Raw genomic sequence first — 23,259 nt, forward strand, 5'->3', positions numbered from 1 at the left:
TCGCCGACTAATTTTTTTTTTTTTAATTTTGAGTAACAATGCTATTTACTGTGCGCTCTCAGCTCTCTTCAACTCAATGAAAGAGCTCCGAGTCTCCTTCACGTCACAAAACGCAGACACACATAACATCGGCTCGTGGCTTACGCGGTCGGCAAGTTTTGTACCGAAATTTTTAAATATCCTTGTACGTTTTACTTTCATAATCAATAAAATATATTTATTGTGAAAAAAGTTTTCAATTAATTTTCAAATCTCCCGATTGCAGGTATATCAATGTTATTGGGGGGGACTCGATCCCAGTTTGCCCCGGGCGCCAGATCAGTTAGTGACGGGCCTGGTTGTAGGAAACATAATAAAGATACACTGTTGTATGTTCCACTTAAGTTTTGACATAGTGTAATGTCGATACCTGGATCGGTTATTAAAACTTCTGTAGAACATACAACAGTGTATCTTTTATACGTTTCCTGTCACCAAGTTCCACCAAATATCACCGTCCAGCCTTAAGTTTATTGTTGTAGTAGAATAGAAATGAGGAAAACGATATATTTTACACGATGCCATGGAGCTTCGGCAGAATTCAGCTTAGTAAAACCAGTTGTCTATTTCCACACAATTTTATTTAAACCAACCATGGTTTCGGCAACTCGTGCCATTATCAAGGTCCATAGCCTTGGGTGTCAGCCTTTTTATATTGGCCCCACTCCTGAAAAACCAATATAAAAAGGCTGTCACCAAGGCTATGGACCTTGATAATGGCACAAGTTGCCGAAACCGTGGCCGGTTTAAATAAAAGTGTGTGGAAACAGACAAGTGGTTTTACTAAGCTGAATATGAAAGATTTCCACCGTATCACGCCGGACACTGTATCTTTTGTTCGGCAGAATTTCATATTAATGCTTAAAAATCAGCGTTCTAACGTTTTTGTGCCGATAGTAGGCACAATATTCAATACATCATTAAATGTAAATTAAAGTAACGGGGATTGACGACTGCTGGTCGAGACAGGTGCCCCATAATATGGGTCAGCAGCGTGAGTGTGCTGCGTGGAAGGAGGGGTTTGGGCGAGTTCAGTCTTGTCCAGACACGCGGCCCAATGCACTGCGTACACCTGTGATGCATTCTTCCGATTCAAAGCGGCGTTTTTACTATCATTTCGGCTAATTCGTATCATCCGTATCAGTATTCGGCGAATCAAGTAATCCATTCAGGGTTCTGTCCCAATTTTTTCGGATTAGCGAGGCTCCAGTTCATATTGCTCCTTCTTCGTCCGAATCAATGTAAACAAGAGTGCATTAATTGCATTTTCCTTCAATAGCATTCAGAGCTGCGGACTTATAAAAAATATTGGGGGGCCCATACTGGGGTTTTGCTCTGGAAAATTCGATAAATAGTGAGTTTTTTTAAAGCATTTTCGAAAAGTCATATGACCAACATTAGAACCCTGAAAACTACTCTCGATAACTCGACACTCCGGTAAAATCGACAAACCTGACATCATTTCTTCCCCCAATAACAGCTTTTTGGGGGGTCTCGGGCCCCCTCAGGCCCCATAGAGTCGGCGCCACTGATGGCATCATAATTTAGTCTCGCTTTTTAAAGAAAACAGTAGGTATTTTTGATACTGGACGTGCCTTTTTACGGTTATTTTTTTAATATTAGTGGTCCCGCCGCGTTGTGATATTCGTGGTTGTAAGTTAAGTCGATAGTGTGGCTTAGGTGTAGGTAGATTTAAAAAAATTACATTGGTGAAATCGAAAAAAAGTTTATTTCGATTTTTTTTTTATATTTAGGTGGAAAGTATTTCAGAATAAAATACTGTGAGAGATAAATAAGGCTTGTTGCACATTGATAATACTATTAATTATATTTAATTATAATATATAATTAATATTTTGATTTTCGCCGTCTTTCTGAGTGCTATGACTAGCGAATCTCAGTCTAGAGCTTTATAGTTTGCCCTCCTGTTTTAGAGTGAGATTTTTTAAATAGGTGCACAATCCTCAAATTATTTTCAAGGCAATCTCTCGTCTGCAGTCGCATCATCAGTCTTCTCAGATGCTCGTTTGGAAGTTGATTGAATTTAAGAACATAAGTGATGTCCGAGAAGCTAGTTAGAGTCGAGAGGTTTTAGCTAGATCATTCGTGATAAGGGTATCAGTAAAAGCGTTTCATTGTTTTACAATAGGCTAAAGCATTACCGTACCGCCTTCATTGTTTCAGTCCTAGCTACGTTGTTGCATAAATACGTAGCTATCATCATCTGATGTTCAGTGAAAATATTAAGCAGCTTAGATTTTCATTTCAGCGATATTTTTATGAATATAAACACGCAGTTAACAGGTGGATAACTCCCATTAGCCATTATTTATTACTTGGACCAATCCTCCATGATCTGCGTTCGGAAGTACGCAGTAATTGGTTTGTGTAATTGGCTGGTGATTCTGCCCCTATCTAGCAAGAGTCAAGGACTCCGCTAGGAGGATTATTCGAGGCAAAGAATCGGTAAGAGCATTAACATGTTTCAACGTATAATTCTCTCAGCTATGCATAATGCCAATTAGTCCGTCCACAGGATTGTGAATGATGGTTTGAACCATAGATATAGAGGTTATCTACATCTACAAGGTACCACGCAAGCAACCACCAAGATATATGGCACTGGGTGCTTCCGCACCAGGCATACAGTATTCATCCTATCCTGAATGAGTCACGCGCTCGCTTTACGGTGAAGCACAGTCACAGACAAACACAGTACAATGACACGCGGTCACACCGTGTGTGCTGAGGGCACGGGAATTCTTTCAGATAAAACTACAGGTTAAAATACACAAACTAAAAAGCGTAGTTAGTGATTCATACATGAGTTATAAGATGCCAAAAAAATCTCCATGAATTTTAAAACATAGATGAAAAATAACTGTGTTTGTCAAAGTGAAAAATACTGCAATGTTAAAGGAAGAGGCCAAACTTCTTAGGGTGTTTCCTGCGAAAATTATCTTAAAATTCAATGCGTTGCACTTGCGTCTACTGCAATTTTAAATACCAGAAGAAACATTAATATAGAATTTCATTGTATAGTTGCATATCCATAGCTGTTCTTACTAATAATCTAGTAACCAACCAGAAGAAAATTGGAAGCTATCGGTTATTTTCCACAAATACATTAACTTTCACTTCATGACTCATTTCAATACATTTTGGATAATTTTCAGGTGAATTTAATGAAATGTGCAAAATTTGAAAAGTATAAAATGAGTTGAGATCGGTCTTGATAGGAAAATTAAGTATATTTATTACCAGTAGAAAATTACCACTAATTTTAACTTTAAAATTCGTCATAGTTCCACGATTAAGCCATAAGAAACTGTCCATGCTAGCGACGAATAATAATCCTCTTAGAGGAATCCTATCCAACTAGCTAAGCGAAAAATTATTTTATGCGCGCAATTATTGCGTGCCTCTGAACGAAGATAGGAGAGGAACGGCAAACGCCAGGAATGACGACTGGAAAGAGGTTGTATTGTAATTAATTTCAAGATTCTGCTCCTAATTCTAAAATTTCATGTAATACAACCAAGGAAAACTACCGATAGCATTCACCAAGGCTCAGAATTTACTGTCCGTAAACAATTAAATTGAAATTTAATCGGTGACAGTACTAAGACAGAGATTTATATCACAAATTTGAATGCTAATACCATTTTCCCTGCTGTTAATAATAGCTACACCTAGTCATAACCATAACTACAACTTTATAACTGTAACTGTAGTCTGATTGTAAGCAGTTGACTTGAATTATTTACTTAAATCATAAAGAATGACGCTTTGAAAAAAAATGCTAACAGAGAAGCGCTCTGGCGAGCAGAATGAAAATATTTTTTTTAACGAGTATTAAAAAATATTTCATATAAGTTAAAAGATATCGTTATAGTAATAGAAGACACCAAGCTGCTTTAGTTTTAGTTAAGGTAAACGCCAAACTACCTATGCTACTTATGATATTTAAATTCAATCCCACTTCAAATTACGTCTACGCCAAGATGAACTTGCAGGAAAAAAAAATATATATATATATATGTATAAAATTTTATTTTGCTCAAACTGGTTCGGCGTCACTAATGTGAGCAATTACCGCGTACCTCCGAGCTGGGATCGGAGAGAACGTCAGAAATACGTCAGAAACGTCGGCTGACGGAAGGTTGCCATGACAACCTGCGGGTAGGGGAGAGGGGTTGAGAGAGAGAGAGGGAAGGGTGGTTTTACGGGCGAAGTGGGGGTTGAACAAGTCCACGTTTGAGTTTTGATACGAGGGTATGCCCGGGGAAAAGGGATAGCTACGCGCTCAGCAAAGGACCCGTCTTATTCTGCGGTGGGGGCAAGGCTTCACGTAGGTACGTATATATCGGCTGGTTTGGAAACGCGATTGCTATGACAAGGAGACGGGTCACTGACAACGCATGCAGAGCTCCGGGGCATGTTATGCTACCCATCTAGTACGGCCCGTATCCACATTCAATACGCGATACCAACCATCATAATACCTCCAGTGTGTGCATGTACATACCCCACTGATAGGCAGAGGGAACTAGGATATAATATCCGATCGAGCCATCTCGACAGGTATTGCTTTCGGAAATTTAGTGATGGATAAAAGGAACACATTTTTCAGCTTAACAGAGCTTGCCCTCATTCTCACACACGGATTTGTTTCAAAATTAAGGTGACAAATCTCTCTGCCGATTTATTACTTTCTTTAAAATTTAAGTACGAAATCCAAAATGTCCAAGTTATACGATATAAAGTAGACCTTGGACAGCTTTCCCCTGTGTCTAAAATCTGCGAAAATTCACCTTAGTATATTCTCAGGTGTATTTTTTTACGTTTAAAATAGAGAAAATGTTGGTTCATATTTAATATCCCAACCCTGAAAATTAAACAAATGATAGCATACGTTCAAAAATGAATAACACGTCTCTTTTCAATTGATTGCAAGATAACTTGGTGAAAGTAGCAAATGGAAATATGCATTGAAACCACGGCGACGAAATACCACTCCTAACTGGCGACCAATAATTTAAGGAACCGATTGCTGTTCCCGAAATATCATTTATTTTATTCCCCTTTGCAAAGACCAATGGGGCCAAGTAAATCTTCCTCTTTCCAGCGAATGAAATTTTTTAGACATTGATGGTAAAAAATAACGGCATTTATACATGCATATGTAACTTTTTTATCGCATTGTTGCCATTATGTTTGGTGTCCCGGCCTAATTCTGACATTGGAAATACGTTTCCAGTACGACACATGCGTAATTTTATAAGTTACAGTTAAACTATTGAATTGAATTACTACTAATCATACTATTTCTGGCCAATCCGTAAGGGTATTTAAACTCGGTTCTTAATAATTTGAATGATTCGTGAGCTCGGTATTCTCCCCAATTTTTTCAACCTAACCACCCAGTCCCTTGAAATTACATATTTTCATAGGCTTAACCTATCCAGACCTCTCCATTCCTGCCATACAGCCACTCCTCGTGGGAACAATTGTTCAGCGGAACCTTGGGCGATAGTGTAATAGAGGTGTCACTGCATGTTTACAATATTTCCAAGTCCATAAAGCTTTATCCGGTACAACCTCGACCGGTTTTAATATCCCCGTGTGATTATCAAGAGGAAATACTTATAATTAACGTATACATCGAAGTGTTTCGAAGGATAATGATACTGGAGAGTCGAAATCGGTCGAGGTTGTACCGAATAAAGTCGTGTGGAATTAAAAAAGTCAACATAATAATTATCCACAGTGATATACAAAGATGAGACACTCATTGACAAAGACATCATTACATGTATTTGGAGTAAAAGATCACTAAAAAGATGAATTACGAGCGGTCTAGTGGAAGGTATGAGTCTTCTTAATACCATCTCCACTTGTTGATGAAACTGGAAGTGTGCCCCGATGGTAAAAATGCGATGGTGGCGACGTCTGGGCGTATTTTTTTGGGTAATGCGCCGCGCGCCGGCGAACACGCCAATTAATTTTAAGGTGCTTATTTGCTTAGGATTAATTTAGCTAAAAATTAAAAACCAACCCCCATGGAAATCTAAGGAGATGGTATCTTAAATGTCGCGCCACAGAGGAATGATGAGGATCGAATGGATCGGCCGAAGGGAATAAAGTAGATAGATGGGATAGAAAACTAGCATTTTGGGGAAAAATTATTTTCCACTAGTCAGAAATTCGACACGAGGAGCTAAAAAATAATGAAATGAAACCGATCGACAAATTTAACAATGAGGAAGTCGTAAAAAATATTTAAAACATGTCAACAACAACGAAAACAGCGCTATTTTGCCTTACATCGGGGTTTTTCATTCTTTATTTAATAATTTAACGTTCACGAACACCCATATCTTGCATAAGGGCAACATACCTAGGCGGAACTGAAACTCGCGACCTTAAGTTAAACAGGCGAGAGCTTTACCACGCAGCCTCCGAGGCCGACGAAAATGAGGGGAAAATAGGGGTTTTGTTAAGGACTGATGAGGATGATCTTCGAGGGAAACTGAGATGGTGATAACGGCAAAGGGAAACCCCGGGAAAAATGCAAGCAACAGGTAAAGGAGGGTAAGAAAGAGATGAAATACGTAGGTGTGAAAAAATTATCTGATACAATAATTGAGAGGGAAGCTGCGTCGTGATACTGGTTCTACTTTTAAAACATTCACAATCCTGTTTTCTGTGTACTCGGCATCGTTATCACGACATGGACTATTTTTTGGATACCGCCCATTTCCAATTGAAACATATATCCTTAAGAGATAACTCAGTAAACTTACCAAATTTTATACAATCGTTGCAGGCTTAATTTTGTGGAATAATGATATATCCATGATTAAAATATGTCCATGATCCATGATTATATCATGGATTTACCAAATTTTGCTTACTCTATGCATACTTAATAGTAATTACACGTCCTATGTTACGTGAAAATTGTTGCCATATCTCTTTTCATTTACTAGCAGTTAAAATAAAAAGTTCGGGCCATAGAATCGGAAATACCTAGCCGTTGCTAAGGACAACAGAACCCAGGGAAATGGAACATTCCGGTGAGCCGGTGAAAAAATTCCTCTTTGCAGAGCTAGAGCAAGCGATTTTTAGGCAACTATTTCAATTAATTTTCTAAGTCAAAAACAAACATATTCGCAAAAAGGACTTTCTCATCCAAAAATATACTTTTTGGAAATCGTCTTCTCATCTTCTTTGTCAACAAACTTTAGTTTTTACCACAGCTAGCTGTTTTTGGCAGTAAAGAATGGTTATTAATCTTAGGGGATACGCGATAAATTGTTGAATAGAGCATAATTTTTCTATTTTATTGTTACATCTCTTTTTTCTTGACCTGCCGATCTATTTCCAATCTTTTAACCAAGCAAGCCAAATTTTAACAAACTCAACAAAGCATTTTCACGAGATAACCTGGGGGGACGAGCTGACCCGAATACCCTTTACGTGTGGTAACCATTTACACTAAGCACGTTATTCACCATGAAAAAAAATCATTTCGCTTAGCTAGAACTGGGATCCTACGAGTAACATGGAATTTTTCACTAATACCCTAAATCGCAATTCATGAAAAGAATTTGGTTTCTAGAAGGGAAAGTAATGTTACGACTATTCCCTTTCAGTCATTCAGAAATTCCCCTATTTTTATTATAGAGTAAAATAATGCGAAATTTCCCCCAATAATGTCATGAGCTGATTGCGTCATGAGAGTTCAAGTTTACTACCGAGACTAGGAGGAACCTCTCATGTAGATAAGGAATCGCTCACAATAGCGTACATGACAACGATACACACGAGACAAAGGCATGAGGCGGAATAGCGGCGAAAAAGCAAGTGCATGAGTTACTGACGTCATCAACTTATCTGTGTAAGGGTTAAGGGAGTCAACATTTCGTCACGAATAGCTTGAGAAGTAACCGGTGGATTTAAAAACTAAAAAATTAGGTTTTCTTCATTTTTTTAAATTCTAGAATAACAGTTCTATATTTGTTATTAGAAAACAATTTGTTAACGAGCCCTTACCGGCCAGGTGTACTTCCAGTTGCTCCAACTAGGTATTTTCCTCCAAGTTGGTATTCAAACCCGCCTTTAATGCAGTACTTCAGCGTACCAAAAAGGCTGAAGCCATATTAGACCAAGGTAACCAAACTCCAAATATCGAGAAGCTATTTTCGTCATTATAACGCCCAAATCCAATTTTTGCGCAAAATAGTGGGCATTGCGCTAATACGGAAACTTCAGAAAAATATTAGTAAATGTTACACAAATTAACACTCGTTAAAATAATCCATATTGGTATGATTAAATTTGTACGCAAGGTCTAAAATCAAATCGCAATAATTCTCGGCATAAAAATAAATCGACCACTCATGTCTAAAATACTGCATCCACCCCTAGCATACTTTTAAACCACCTAAATCACTAAAAATCCACCCCTACTTACTCTTTAAAATTTGCTAAAATTAGATGTAACGCTATTAGCGTCATACATATACATATATATGATACTCAATTGCATTTATGTTACGCCTAACGCAACTTGGCTTTGCTGCCATCCCACACAGAATCCCTACGTCTCAAACATCAAGGGGTTCCTCTCCTGCGAGGGTGACAACGACGGCTGTGGTTAACATCAACCCGGCAGCCCTCAGAAACAGATGTGAAATGGCAGCATTTCAATATCCTACGGGCGAACACTTTCGATTTCGCTTTTATTGAACCCTAAAAGAGAAAAAATGGTACGGAAATTTGTGAGGTCAACGATATTCATGAGTTTTGCTCTTCCAACGGTAAACTAAGGGAATTACAGTTCACGTCAATCATAGAGTACCGTGTCAAACAACATCTTACAAGGCTTACAACGTGAGCAAATTTACATGGAGGTTCTTAATGGTAGGTAAGAATTAATAAATTGGTTATAAATACGGAAAATGAAAGTTATTTAGAGAAAATTTCATCTATGGGAGGACAGCCAATCACAGCGATTTTTATAGAATAATAATATTAATAATTATAATCAATTACAAAAGCATATTTAATGATCGAAAATTTGTGTACCGGCGATTTTGCAAAAAATACCGGTGAATTTCGTAAATAAGTATTCGAATAACAAAAAAATTTTAAAAAATCACGCAAAATATTCCTTCATTTTATGAACTTTTTTTATAAATAATTCTTGATTTCCACGTATTTACCACTGTTTTGTCTTTGTTTTACCTTACAGGCAAAACATTGGAACTCAAATTTAACCCACATCCCGATTAGCTATCCGCTTTTCAGCACAGATGAGAACGAGATGGCAAGGCATTCGTTCACTATTTCTAGTTCATCAGAGGCAACACTTCCCTCCAATTTTGACAAATGGCATCTGCATTAATCGATCGGGTAGAGCATTAATTCTAAAAAATTTCGACATTTCAACACCTTTTTCGGCTACTCGGTGGGGCCAAGCAAATGTGAACTATTGACTTTAGGGAATAATATTGCAATTCGTTAAAAAATAATGTAAAATTCACGCTTCCATTTGAACTGAAATGAAGAAAAAAACCACCTTGTCTTGGTCCAAGGTTTTACGTTTAAATTTTAGATAGAAAAGGTAGGAATTGGAAACTTAAATAGGTAAATAGAAAAAAATAGATAAAGGCCAATTGCTCAGAACCAAATGCGAGTATTAGGAAGAATGGAAAAGTAAAGTTAGGACGGTGTAAATGACGGACGAGTAAAAGCTAACATGGTGGGTAAGGAAAAAATATTTTAGACGAAATATGGAAAATTAAGTGGGTTTGGATTCAGTATTGAACATAGAGGGGATGATAAAAACCGTGCTAGAGGGAAGAACGCTTGGAATGCGGGGGCTGGGGGTTTGGAAGAGAAAAAGGTTTATTGACAGAATGAAAGTGAGTAGGCTGCATTGTGATTTGAAGAGGGAAGTCTAATTCGGGAGCGCATCGCGCCGCACTGAATCTCAACTTAACCGGTAAATTCCTTAAAAAATATAGGAAAAGATTGCTGAGCATAATTGTCGATTTATATATTAGAAACCTTCTTTTAACCATTTACACATAAATGTTTCTTCCACTTGCCTTATCTTTTAATATAATGTCATAGGTACTCAGGTTTGAATATTAAAGTTTAATGATGTTAGGTTTTATGATTAACAAGCAATTCATCATGCAATCAATACAAAATAAGACTGATCGAGCGAGATTGATCGGTGCTGTAAAAAAGACTCCGTCATACCTATTGTGCTTCCAGATACCTATTTAATTGCCTGAAACTTTATTTCTTCGCCACCTAACAAATTTAAACCGATTTATTTAACCATTGATTCCATGTTCTGCCGAAGAATGAATACTAAATTTTCGTAATCGTTCAAAACCTACCATGAGAAAAAGGGTAATGGTACCATGAGGAAAAGGGTAAAGGGCAAATAATTGCCAAAGTACTTCCAATTTGTTAAAATACTTACTTTACACTTTAATTCCATGTCGTATCAAAGCCTAAATATCAAAGTTTAAACATTTCCTAATATTACTACTGCAAAGGCGATGGAAATCGACGAATATAACTGTCCAAGCGTGTTATAATAGCATTTTAAGTATGCTCTCAAAGTTTGACGAACACAATCACTTAAAAAGCGCACTGAACCAATTAGTGTTTTCAGTTATAACCTCCACGAGAGTGTAGAGAAAAGCACTTATCTTTGCGATCCAATTTATACGTCCCGGCTTTCTGTTCGGAGGGAATGCACACATGCTCACAACCCTTTCCCGGAACAGCGCCCTCTTTAGGTGTATGGCCGTACTACTTCTGAGGGTGCGATCAATCATTCACCAAGTTCGAACTCTCGTGACGGCGCAGAGAGAGAGAGCGGGGGAGGATCAAGTTCCAAGGCGAAACTTCACCCCCTGCTGGCCGCGAGTGTGGTTACATTCATCCACTAGTCCTTCCCTCTGAGTTCTCCCAGAGGGGTGGCAGCAAAAGGTATGAGAGAGGGAGACCAGGGTGAAATTTGTGAACTGGGATATTCCATGCATGGGTTTCCGGAATGAAAAGTGCTACGCCACCCTCGTCGTATCGCCATGCCAATAGCATGAGCTCACACACTTTACACTGAAAAGCTAAGATTACCCATGACCGTCGCTTCACCGCTCTTATAGTTTTCCTAAATTCACTCAATAATTGATTGCTTAAAACGTTACGTTACCATCTCTGAAAAAAATTATGGGTGCAGTGACTTTTAATTATTAGGGATTTATAAATATTAACCTCTGCATCAACTGTATTTCCGACTTTATTGCATACATGAAAGTTAAAATTTTGCGTAAGAGATACAGGTGATTCATGAAATCGGTACGCTAAATGTGCCATCAAAAAGAAATCAACTGATTATGGCGTGACTTAGTGGAGCGATGATATATTCATGGTGACACTAAAACCCAGCACTAATCAACAAGCTTTTATTTGCTCGCTTCAAACAGTTTGTCTTAATAATGACGCTATAGCCATCAAAACTTGACGACAGCAAATCAAAGTTTGCGGAGCAGTAGTGGGTTTTTGTTTCACCATGAGTGCCATTGAAATTTAAAATTGGTAGAGTTAGTTTTAAATAGGCAATACAACAGGAAATACAGAAAAAACAAAACTGATCGAGTGAACTTCATTGGTACTATTTAAAAGATTCCACCGCTGCTATTGTGATTATATATGTTCCAACTTTTCAAAATATAAGGATTCCCATTTCTGTAGACAAAATAATTTTTTTGAGAACGTTGTTATTTTTTTGGGAACCAATAAAACTGTTTCACTTATTACTATATTTGCTCCACAACGACATTGCCTCACTCTTACAATGTCGCTTCCTTTTCCTCGTACTAAAGTCGACAGGTATGACCGCAAAATTTTTACATCCAGTATTCCCTCTATCAGACGATTATCCAATCGCGACTGGATGAATTTTTTCGACGTAAATATTTTTTAAATGCTAGTTTGGGACCATTTTATTTGAATGATCACGTAAAATTAGTGCCCGCCATTCTGTCACATAAGGGCACCCAGGCCAAGTTTAAAATTTCTAAAAATACAATATATTTAGGATAGAAAAGTAGTCATTATTTATTAAAAATTAATTATTAAATCATGAATTATTTAAACTCAAGAAAAAAGTAACACATTGAGATATGATACCATTTTTATCCTATTTTAATATTCCATATGCTACATATGCTACTAATCTTAAAAAATAATCCAAAAAACTGAAAAACTCCATTCCTCAGTAATTTTTGCCATGCTTGAATGCCGTTATGTTGAAAACGGTGATTAAACATTGTAATAGCCATCTAGTGCATTGAGTTCCAGGTATTTTTGAATATCGACGCAAATTTTTCAGGTGCCTATCTCGAAAATCGTCACTTCACAATTTTGTCCACCTTTTTTCCGATTTCAGTCCAATGTGCGTCGCCTGGGGTTAATAGGGCATGGTGTTATGACAGGTGAAAAAAAATTCTTCCGTTAAATATACATCGAACAAATAGGGAGATTCGGGATCAAGTTTGATGATCCCTTTGTAAACACCCAGGCGATATTGACCTCAACAGCGCGTGCAAATTAGCATATCCAATCTCTCTCCACAATCCCACCAGACAGCATCGTAATTAAGGGAAAGTTCTAACTTCACGCACTAAAGTAGAATTCAACTCCAAAATTATCCCTCTGCGTTTTTTTGCAGTTGCTCGGAAAACAATTGACAAATAATACAACTGAAGAAATTCCCAGAAGACCATCTGAAGCAATAGTGGGAAAGAAAGAACAAATAATACCGTAAAAAAATTACGGTTTTAATACTGGTTTCTCGTGTTTTGTATTCATTACAATGGGAACATAAACTCTTAAGAATACGCAATACGAATAAACAATGGAACTCATGCATATTGCGTCACAGAAAATTCATTATGAGGTAGAAATATTTTTTAATCTCCGCCAATAATGAATAAATACGGGAGATACAATTTCAAACAGAGAGGTACAGGAAATATGTTTTCAATTGATAATATGTAGCAATTAATCCTTAGCTATTATCAAGTAACTGACGCATGCGGAAATGCATGTAGGTAATTCGGAATAATTCCCTAATTCCCTAAAAGTTACCCGTTTAAATGGGATCTATTGTAGAAACATTTTGCATAGATTTCTAAGTCTGCATACGTTAACATAAGCTATGGACTAAGTGCAAATGAAAAACATAAATCTGTTATTTTTTAAGGCAATTTTGATCAATATAGTGTCCTCAGTTACTGGACTCATCGTGTAAATAACTGGTTAATATTGAAAAGTAACGGTTCCCAAGCAATAAAAAGAAATTTTATATCGTATAAATGCTCAATTAAAAATTATAATAAGAAATCAAGTAATGACAAATAGCATTGATTAATTATTGTATGTATCAATCTGTACACAACAGCTACACTAACTTTTAAAATACCCTGACGAATATATGATTTTATTGGATTTTGGCCAGCCATATCAGGTATAAACCTTCTTCAGACAGGACCGTGAAATGATGACTAAGCGGTTAATCCAGAGAAATATTCACATAAGGCACCAATCGAGAAATAAATGACTTTTCTGATATATGCTTCAGACTTAATCTGGTGGCATTTCAACATATCAATAGATTAAAATTTTCTTGCAATTTTTCACAAAATCCCATAAAAATGAAGTATTGGTGAAAGATTGCGGTTGAAGCACCCCCCCAGCACCCGAATATGCGGAAAAAGACGTTTATACAGAGCATTTTTCCTTGAAAAATATTTTTTCGCCGTTGTTATAATGACGCATGATAGTAAATAGATCCAGAGTTTTCCATTTTACGCTGAGTAAATGGTGAAGAATGAATAAGGTGAAATTGTGGAGAGGACGAGGAACGATGAAGTGCTAGAGATGGTGGACGAAAAGAAAAAGCTTCCAGACGATATACGGAGGAGATAAGAGTATTTATTTAGCATATATTATTTAGCGCGGATGGAGAAAGTACTAAGCGGGGAGGAGATATTAAAAAGGTGTGATGGACGAAAGAACGCTTGATAAAAGAAGAAGAGGGAGGAAGAGAATAGAAATTATGGATAGAGTGAAAGAAAATAAATCTTACTAGGAACTGAAGGAGATTTTGATCGATTTGATTGAGATCAATTTGAGAAAGGAGAACTGTTGAGGTGGTTTGCAAAATGCTTGTAAAGGCACTATTTGAATTTTTCCAAGTAGGCTTCCGCGGAGATTATGATGATATCTACCGATTTTTCTAGTGATATCCATTTTGTAGGTCCTACGAAATGGACAAACGCGGAATAGTACCCGAAAAAATCACTAGATATCACTGTATGAATTTACCTAAACCGGTAAAATATTTTTAATAAATAATATTTACGCAGAAGAAGATATGATACCAGCTACATTCATTGCGTAATTCTGAAATTGCTGTTTCAAATTCCGAGCCGGAAAACATCTACGAGGGTGCTTTCTTTTCAATTTCAGATCGTTCGGCAAAATCACCATACAAGCGACAGGCGGGTACGGCGCGGATAGGGAAGATACGCATCCTCTTCACCACACGTTCAAGTCATTTCTGACCGTAAGTGTTAGTTTAAGGCTAGTAGCAATCTCATTAACTACTGAATTGAATCTCCCGCCAAGTGAACACTGCGGAGCGACAGCCAGAAAACTCAACGAGTAGCTTCACCATTGACATGTCTTCACCTGAAACTCTCTAACGCTGAAAATTCTCCTTGAGCAATTTGGATTGGAACATTTTCGTTCACCCGTCGTGCAATGTCACCTTAGTGCCATATGACTTCCATCTTTACGCTGAGATGAAGATTTGGCGAGGAGGGACGCATTTTCGAACGGGCGATGAGCTTCAGGGCAAAGGCAAAATCCATAGGAAGTCATTGGCGGCAACATCCTATGAAGAAGGTAAATTATGATCTTAGGTTTTTCCCGGCGTATCAGGTGCAGAAGATTTTCTCGGGTTTCCCACCGGTTGATGCCATCCATATCTCCCGACGTTTCGAGCAGCGACTTGCTGATCATCCTCAGGGGATCTTCCGAATGCCGTTTTTCGAAATTTGTCCAGTATATACACACCCCATCCGTAGACAAGTGTAACCTGATTGGTTCACGCGTGTTGTGCTTTTCCCGCCATTTTTGGCAGCCGCATCAACATCATTTTGCATCAACAAAATTTGCATCAAACGCACAATCTAATTTTTTTTTAAATTCCTTCCATAAAACCTGCGTCTTTGAAAGATATAGATGTAGGCCTCGCGGAATGAATATTAGCTTGGAAATTATATTCATAATATGCTACCCAATTTCCAACAAATTCTCATTTTCATATGAGTAAGCGGTTCAGGCTTGACTTGGCGGAAATTTACGATATTCATAATTAAAATAACATCGCTTTATTCCACATACGTTTAATAAATACCTCGTAGATGGATTTAGGAGTTGAAAAAACATATGCATTAAATTTTTGCGGACTAAAACTAAGTAATTTTAACCATGAATTTCATTCTCGTACTAGCAATTTTGATATTATGGGATAAAACTGCCAGCTTAGTGTGCAGTAATGCTTGTTGGAATTGAATAATTTTGAATATTGAATACGGGGTATGAGTAAGAGAGATTTTGTAATCAATTGGTTATTTAGGATTTTTAGCACATAACTTCACGAAATATTAGAAAAAAATACCGATCTCTTCCATCCACGTAGTAGACATTCAAATTCTTTATAAACATAAGGCTTTACGGAAAATGGGAATGTAGCAAGAGAGGTTTGTTGGCCTCAGCTGTCCTATTCATGGCGGCTGTGGCTATTGTCAGAGTGTTTAAATGACAGAAAAATGTGGAATATATATTAGATCGAATCATCGCTCAAATGCTATCATTCAGGTCCAGCTTCTGATACCCAGAAAAAAAACTTTTAACTTCCATAGCCATACTCTCCCTCAGTCTACAATTAAAGTCATTGCGGAGTCGAGTCGAGTAGTTGGTACTCGACTCGAATGATTCGAGTAGCATTACGAATGTCGAGTCGAGAGGATTCGAGTCGAGAGGATAGAGGCTTAGTTGTTGTATTTGTGACCAATACGATACAAAATGGCGGACCCTGTTTTTCGTCGAATGTTTGTGTTTACGTAGGATTTTAAATAAAGGATCACCGAGTTACCTCGAGATATTTACACCACATACACAACAAAGTATATAGATTATGATAATCGGAAGTACAGCTGCGACCACCTGCGACGCCGAAATTAAGATCGATTTTTCGAACGTGCGGCACCGCCCGGAGCTGGCTGCTGGCCACGGGAATTGCCGTACTCGACGGATGTTGGATAGCGAATCATTTTAAGCAAATTTATTGTATAAAAGCTATGATATATTATTACTAAATTTATTTTCCTTTTGTTGTAACCTGATTTCTTTACTGTCTTGTAATATTTATCGTCGATGCAGTACAAAATGGCGGACGCTAATTTCAGTAACATTTTTGCCCGTGTGTGGCTGTATAAAAAGGAGGACACCGAGTTGCTCTCAGATATTTACATCGTAATTGCATCAAGCCTTATAGAGTCTTCATCCCCAGAAATAATCTGCGACCGTTCGCAGCAAACTAAATAAAATCGATGTTTTTTCCGTGCCGCGCAGTCCGCGGCTGCTGCCTGGGCTCATGGAATGCTGTGACGCAGCGTACATTATAAAGCGCTATGAATGCAAAGCCTTTGCTGAGGATGTATTTAATGTTATTATTAACTGTATAGGCTTTTAGGCTTCTTTCTCAGTCCTTCCATTTTGATAAAAGGTTATCAATGAATATCTAAATTACATTTGAACTTACCCTATGTACATGTAATAGTATCACTCCGAGTCGGTTGAAGAACTGTCGCTTTCACTTCCAGGCTGCAGGATTTCTGGGTCATCGTCATTTAGTAACACTAAATTCCTCACTTCTATCGGCAATCTTCGGGATTTCTTCGTAATTAGGGGTGCGACGTTTGATATTACTGGATCCGAGGTCAGGCGGAGCCGGCGAAATAAGTCATCGTTGGTAGATATTCTTGAGTACTTCCTGCTAAAGCTTTCTCGATATTTTCTACTATCTTTATTGCGTGCTTCAATTGCTTCTTCAGATAATTGCCCTAGAGGAAGAATCATCTCTGAAGCTATACCTGCTCCGTGCAGTAGGACCTTATGAACGGTCGGGGGCACCATAGAACTCATAAACAAATATTCCTCCGACCTAGGCTCTTGTTGCCAAACTTGCTTATCCTGTGAATGCCCAGAACTGCCGTCGAAACCATATTTACAAATCAGAGTGCACTTCAATTCACTTCTGGCGTCAGGAACAGGTGCCACGCAAGCTAGAATCCGAGAGGCAGTGTGCGAGAGGAGACTTTGTAGATTGACTTCGCACGATATTTCTATAATCTCTATGCCATCCGGGTACGCAGCATTTTTAGCAAACCTCACTCTTTCATAGTTCGGGTATAATTTATGACTATGGCTTTCAGCTATTTTCCGAAGACCCTTGTACTGGTTTTTTGTTAGTTGCATCGATATGATAACAGAAAGAGCCTCGTCTTCTGAAATCATGGAGGAACCTCTGATGGGTGTCTTCCATTTAGCTAGGACTCTACTTGCTCTGGTTGGAGTGATCGCTGTAATTTCATTCACTAATTTGAAGGCCGCCTCATCTCCTCTCTCTCTTAATATCATCGATGTTGCAAATGATAAAGTTGCCGCCGAGTGAGAAGATCTAAGACTTTCAGTCTTCCTCCTCTTAGTTCTTTCGCTAACTTTGTCAAATATTTTTTCCGGGCGTCCACCAGATTATAATGGGATCAAAATGAGTAAAAAATCGCCCTTAAATCCATTGAGATAATGCAACAACTCAGGTCACTTATTAATCGCATATACTTACCTGAAGAATTAGAAGCTCTTGTCAATTCTAGAACGTTTTCTGGTACATATATAGGTGCTTTCAGCCACTTAATATTTCTCCTCAAAAATATTTCATTGTTTCTACTGCAGGCTTCCCGCTTCCTTTGGTAGCGAATCAAAAAATATCGTTTAAGAGAGTCACTAAGGCACTTCGTAGGTTCAATATTACCGTTTTTTTTCGTCGGATATTACATTAAAAATTCATATCACTCCGCAACGGATTTACATCCGGATTTGACAACTTTTTTATGAAGCAATAGACGAGTTACCCCGAGAACAGACATTTTTATAATTGCTCCAAATTTGTTGTTCAATTCAACACAGGTTCTATTTCAGGCGAACGAGTTACCAATAACAAGTAACATACATGAAAATTAAAGAAAGGGTCAATTCAAGAGGCGTTAAAGGTAAATAAAAAAAGGGAAATTGCTTATAGCACGAGGCAAATATAAAGAACTACAAATGAAAATCTCTTACCAGTATGGATGGTAGATGCCTGGTGAATGAGTGATTGACACCGCCAATACAGTTAAAGCAGAAAACCAATGAGATTACCCGGAGTTCTCAATATCCAAAGCGCGTGTATCCGAGTGCATCCAAAATCACCACAGCAAAACTAACCTCTTTCACTGTATATTCAAAACTAATTATGCAAATAATATAGGTATGCATTTCATTATGGAAACGGAATTTCCGAAAAAGGTAAAAGGGACCGCACACGAGCAACGTGGGGTCATAAAAATACCCTTTTCGCGACTACCGTATAAGGTGGACGGGTAAATACCAACCAGCTGTGGGCTGGTTGTGAAATCTATTTTGTCTTTGAGGTTATAAGCAGGGTAATAGAGCCGATTTACCCATCCAAGGGGTAAAATGCACGAGCGGAATTGCCAGAGTTTCAAGTCAGCTAGTTTGCATTCGGGAATTTGGTAATTAGTCACTAGTCAGTAAAAATGGATAGAGGAATGAATTCATTTACCTAAAGTGACAACAAACCAACTTGAAATGAAATAGTAATAATTATGTTGGGATAAAACATATCCACAGCAGAGACTTCATAGCGCTTTATAATGTACGCTGCGTCACAGCATTCCATGAGCCCAGGCAGCAGCCGCGGACTGCGCGGCACGGAAAAACATCGATTTTATTTAGTTTGCTGCGAACGGTCGCAGATTATTTCTGGGGATGAAGACTCTATAAGGCTTGATGCAATTACGATGTAAATATCTGAGAGCAACTCGGTGTCCTCCTTTTTATACAGCCACACACGGGCAAAAATGTTACTGAAATTAGCGTCCGCCATTTTGTACTGCATCGACGATAAATATTACAAGACAGTAAAGAAATCAGGTTACAACAAAAGGAAAATAAATTTAGTAATAATATATCATAGCTTTTATACAATAAATTTGCTTAAAATGATTCGCTATCCAACATCCGTCGAGTACGGCAATTCCCGTGGCCAGCAGCCAGCTCCGGGCGGTGCCGCACGTTCGAAAAATCGATCTTAATTTCGGCGTCGCAGGTGGTCGCAGCTGTACTTCCGATTATCATAATCTATATACTTTGTTGTGTATGTGGTGTAAATATCTCGAGGTAACTCGGTGATCCTTTATTTAAAATCCTACGTAAACACAAACATTCGACGAAAAACAGGGTCCGCCATTTTGTATCGTATTGGTCACAAATACAACAACTAAGCCGCGAAAATTAATGGTAATCGATGATAACAAACCGTTTAACAATTTTATAAATTTTTGTTGCTATTGAATTACTGCTAAAGGTGTGACATTAGTTTAAACATGCTGAATTTCGAAAAAAATTCAAAGAGGGCAATTTGCGCCAAATTTGTTCAACTTTGAGGCTATGTATTTTATATAAAAAATTAGCCTATGAAAAATATTTTGCGCCAAAAAATGCACTAATGTGTTGGCAACAACTGTGCAAAGTATCAACTTCCATACTCAAAAAAACCATTTTCGAGGTTTTGTCCAGCTTTTTTCGATTTCAGCCCACTGTGCGTCGCCTACTTCTGGATCTATTCCTGGCAAAACATCGCCGGACCAAACCCTTTTTCAGGTAAGGTGATGACGCCAATAACTCATATCGAGCGTGTCTCGCTTGCCAGCTAATCCTCGGACTTTTGCATGAACCTCGCGTGGTTCATTACTATTAATAATCTTTGGAGCGACTCCTTCCATGAAGAAAACGTTATCCCTGTACAAGTAGGGATGGCTTCACAGCTCGGTGTAGGGTCAAAGCGACGAGAGCTTCCGTTCCGTCGGCAAATATTGCTGTTTCACACCTCCGCGATGCGAAAACAAATGCAAGGCAAGAAGCGTCGGGCCCCTAAAATTGAACCGGGAACACGTTATCTTATTATTTCAAGCCTATTGCACAATTCGTATACAATTTTCAGTATTTCCGCTCGGAGATTATTTCTTAAATTATTCTTCTTAACCATTAGTTCTATTACAAGTAAATATAGCGATCATATAAACGCTAATCACGTACTTATATAAAAGTTTACAAAATTTATGTAAAAAGTTTTATGTTTATGTCTATGTTTTATGTTTATGTAAAAAGTTTACAATAAAAGGTTTATTGTATATTCTATGTATGTAATGATGCGTTTATATAAGAAAAAAAGTTATTCTTGTGCAAATATTTGAAATACATTTTGTAATAATGAATGCAATCGGCAAGAGAAAAAATAACTGAATGCAAAGAAATTTTACTTCTCATGTGTGCTAGCACCAGACCTATGTAAAAAGTTTAAGATGGTAGCCCCATAACTAAAAAATAAGGGGTACCTATATATTCCATAATTATTTAAGTATGTTATAATGTAATATATTTGAATGTAAATGGAATAAAGTTATATTATTATAATGATGATGGCGCTTGCATTCATTTCATCGTGGAGTTTTAAAATCATTTCCTCACTCGGAATACACAAGAAATATGACACAGTATTTGCTCAGTGAATATTAGCAACGTGAAATGTTTTGGGCAAAATTTATCTATCATCACCGATGTTCCAACAGCTTGACCTAATTATTCTACTTGCTTAGGTACAACTAAGCAGATTACGAGGGCACAATGATGTATTAGATATTGGTATTAAATAAACCATAATCACCAAAAACGAGCTCCCACGCTGTGTTTTGCTTTTGATACCGATGAAGGATAGAGGCCTTCGAAATGTGGTGCTACAGAAGAATGATGAAAATCAAGTGGATCGACCGAGTTAGTAACGAGGAAGTCCTAAGAAGGGTAGGAGAGAAGAGAAGCCTCATTAAAACCTTAATTAGAAGACGGAACAACCTTATAGGCCACATCTTGAGACATGATGGCCTGATGAAGACAATCATCGAAAGACAAGTGGATGGCAAGAATGGAAAAGGAAGACCTCGAACAAAATATATGGAACAAGTAAAGAGAGATGTGAAAGAGAAGAAATACGTAGGTGTGAAAAGATTTAAGCTGCGTCAAACCAATCCTAGGATTGTTGACCAGTGGTGATGTTCGATGAAGGGGATCTTTTATCTCAATATACGCTCCTCCGTGATTGTAATCTAATTTAGGTCTAATATTTGCTAATTTATTGAAAAAGTTGAAATATCGATCTTATTTAACTGGAGCCAATCAGCAATCAATTAAGATGGCATAGCTGCGGTAAGAATAATAGAATTTCTTACCTACAAACAATGTCACGATTGAGGAATATCCTCCCACATACTGCGAGAAATTTGCGCTGTGGCTCAAAGGAAAATTGATTCCGGCTCATGTTCCATTAGCAATCCTCAATAGCTACCTATGAGAGGGAGTTGATTCTCGAACTCAACTCTAGGAATCTCTTAGGGTGAACAATGCTTCAACTACCTACGCATCCCACGCTAACCCACATAGCTAACCTCCTCATACGCGATCGCAAATTCCAATTGAATAATCCAAAGGCTAGCAAAGCAGGCTTCGAAGGAGCCTCGGAGGATACGTCACAGTATTTCTCAGAAAGTTGCTCATGGTGAGGCGTTTAATAAGACCAATTTAATTACGTAGAAAAAATGAAATTCCACAGTTATAGAAACAGAAAAATAGCAATAACTGTGAAATAAGTTACTTAAAACAACAATTGTATGTCCATTTTTGCTGAAGGATTGCTAAACGTTTAATGATTAATTAATTTTCTCTCAATCAACGATTTTCCTTTTCAATCAGTTATGTGTAAGGCTTAATACATTCGCAAATATTTCTTCACCACTGCCATTTTTATGCACAAATAATACTTCGTAATTGTGTCAAAGAATTAATATAGCCCTCAATATCTCATCTATAAAAGGTAACACTCCCCTCTGGTTACGATAGCTTTATTGAAACATAAGAAATATCAATAACATGGACAAAGCAACCCAATCAAAGTAAGGGCTCCCGGGTACTGGCAACTTTTACAAAGCAACTATTTAGTTGCTTTGAGGAAGTTCCAATGAAACACACGGCATTGACTATGGCCACGCGAACGGGCGACTTTTTAGTTGCCGCAACTAAATAATTGCGTCCGCACCTATTCCGAGGGTGAGAAACCTGTTTTATGAAGCAACTAAATACCTAGTTGCTTTATAAAAGTTGCCAGTGCGCGGGGGCCCTAAAGAAAACTCAGTGACAGGCTATTACCATGTAGTTATATCAACAGAAAATCTAATTTATTCATGGCATTCCTCAGCTTCTATGCTCCACCGCTCCCCCATGAAAAGTCACTTACTCAATACCCCGGTGCTATTTTACCGTTGTCTTCCATAAAAGATCGTTAAGGTTGAAAGAACTCATGTACCTCGTACATACCTAACTTTGCCTCCACACATCCTGTTTTCAGATTTTTCAATTGATTACGTATTGCTAAATATTTTCCCTTAACTCTATTAATGAACCGAAAATATGTGTCTCAAGCTTTCATTTCAACGTATTTTCCAAATTTCCTCCGATTCATCATTTATTTATGCATATTCCAGGACAAAATCAAATCACATACGTAATAATAACATGGCGATACAGCAGGGACTTGGTCAGCGGTAGGGAATTTTTAAATAATTTTATGGCGTTCAACATACTATTCAAATATTTTTATTACTGAAATAAGTCTTCAGAAATGGCTGCCGCCGTTTACCTCTCTCTAGCCACACAAAATGTCGG

Source organism: Ischnura elegans, chromosome 9 (genome assembly GCF_921293095.1).
Source record: "Ischnura elegans chromosome 9, ioIscEleg1.1, whole genome shotgun sequence".
Classification (NCBI taxonomy): domain Eukaryota; kingdom Metazoa; phylum Arthropoda; class Insecta; order Odonata; family Coenagrionidae; genus Ischnura; species Ischnura elegans.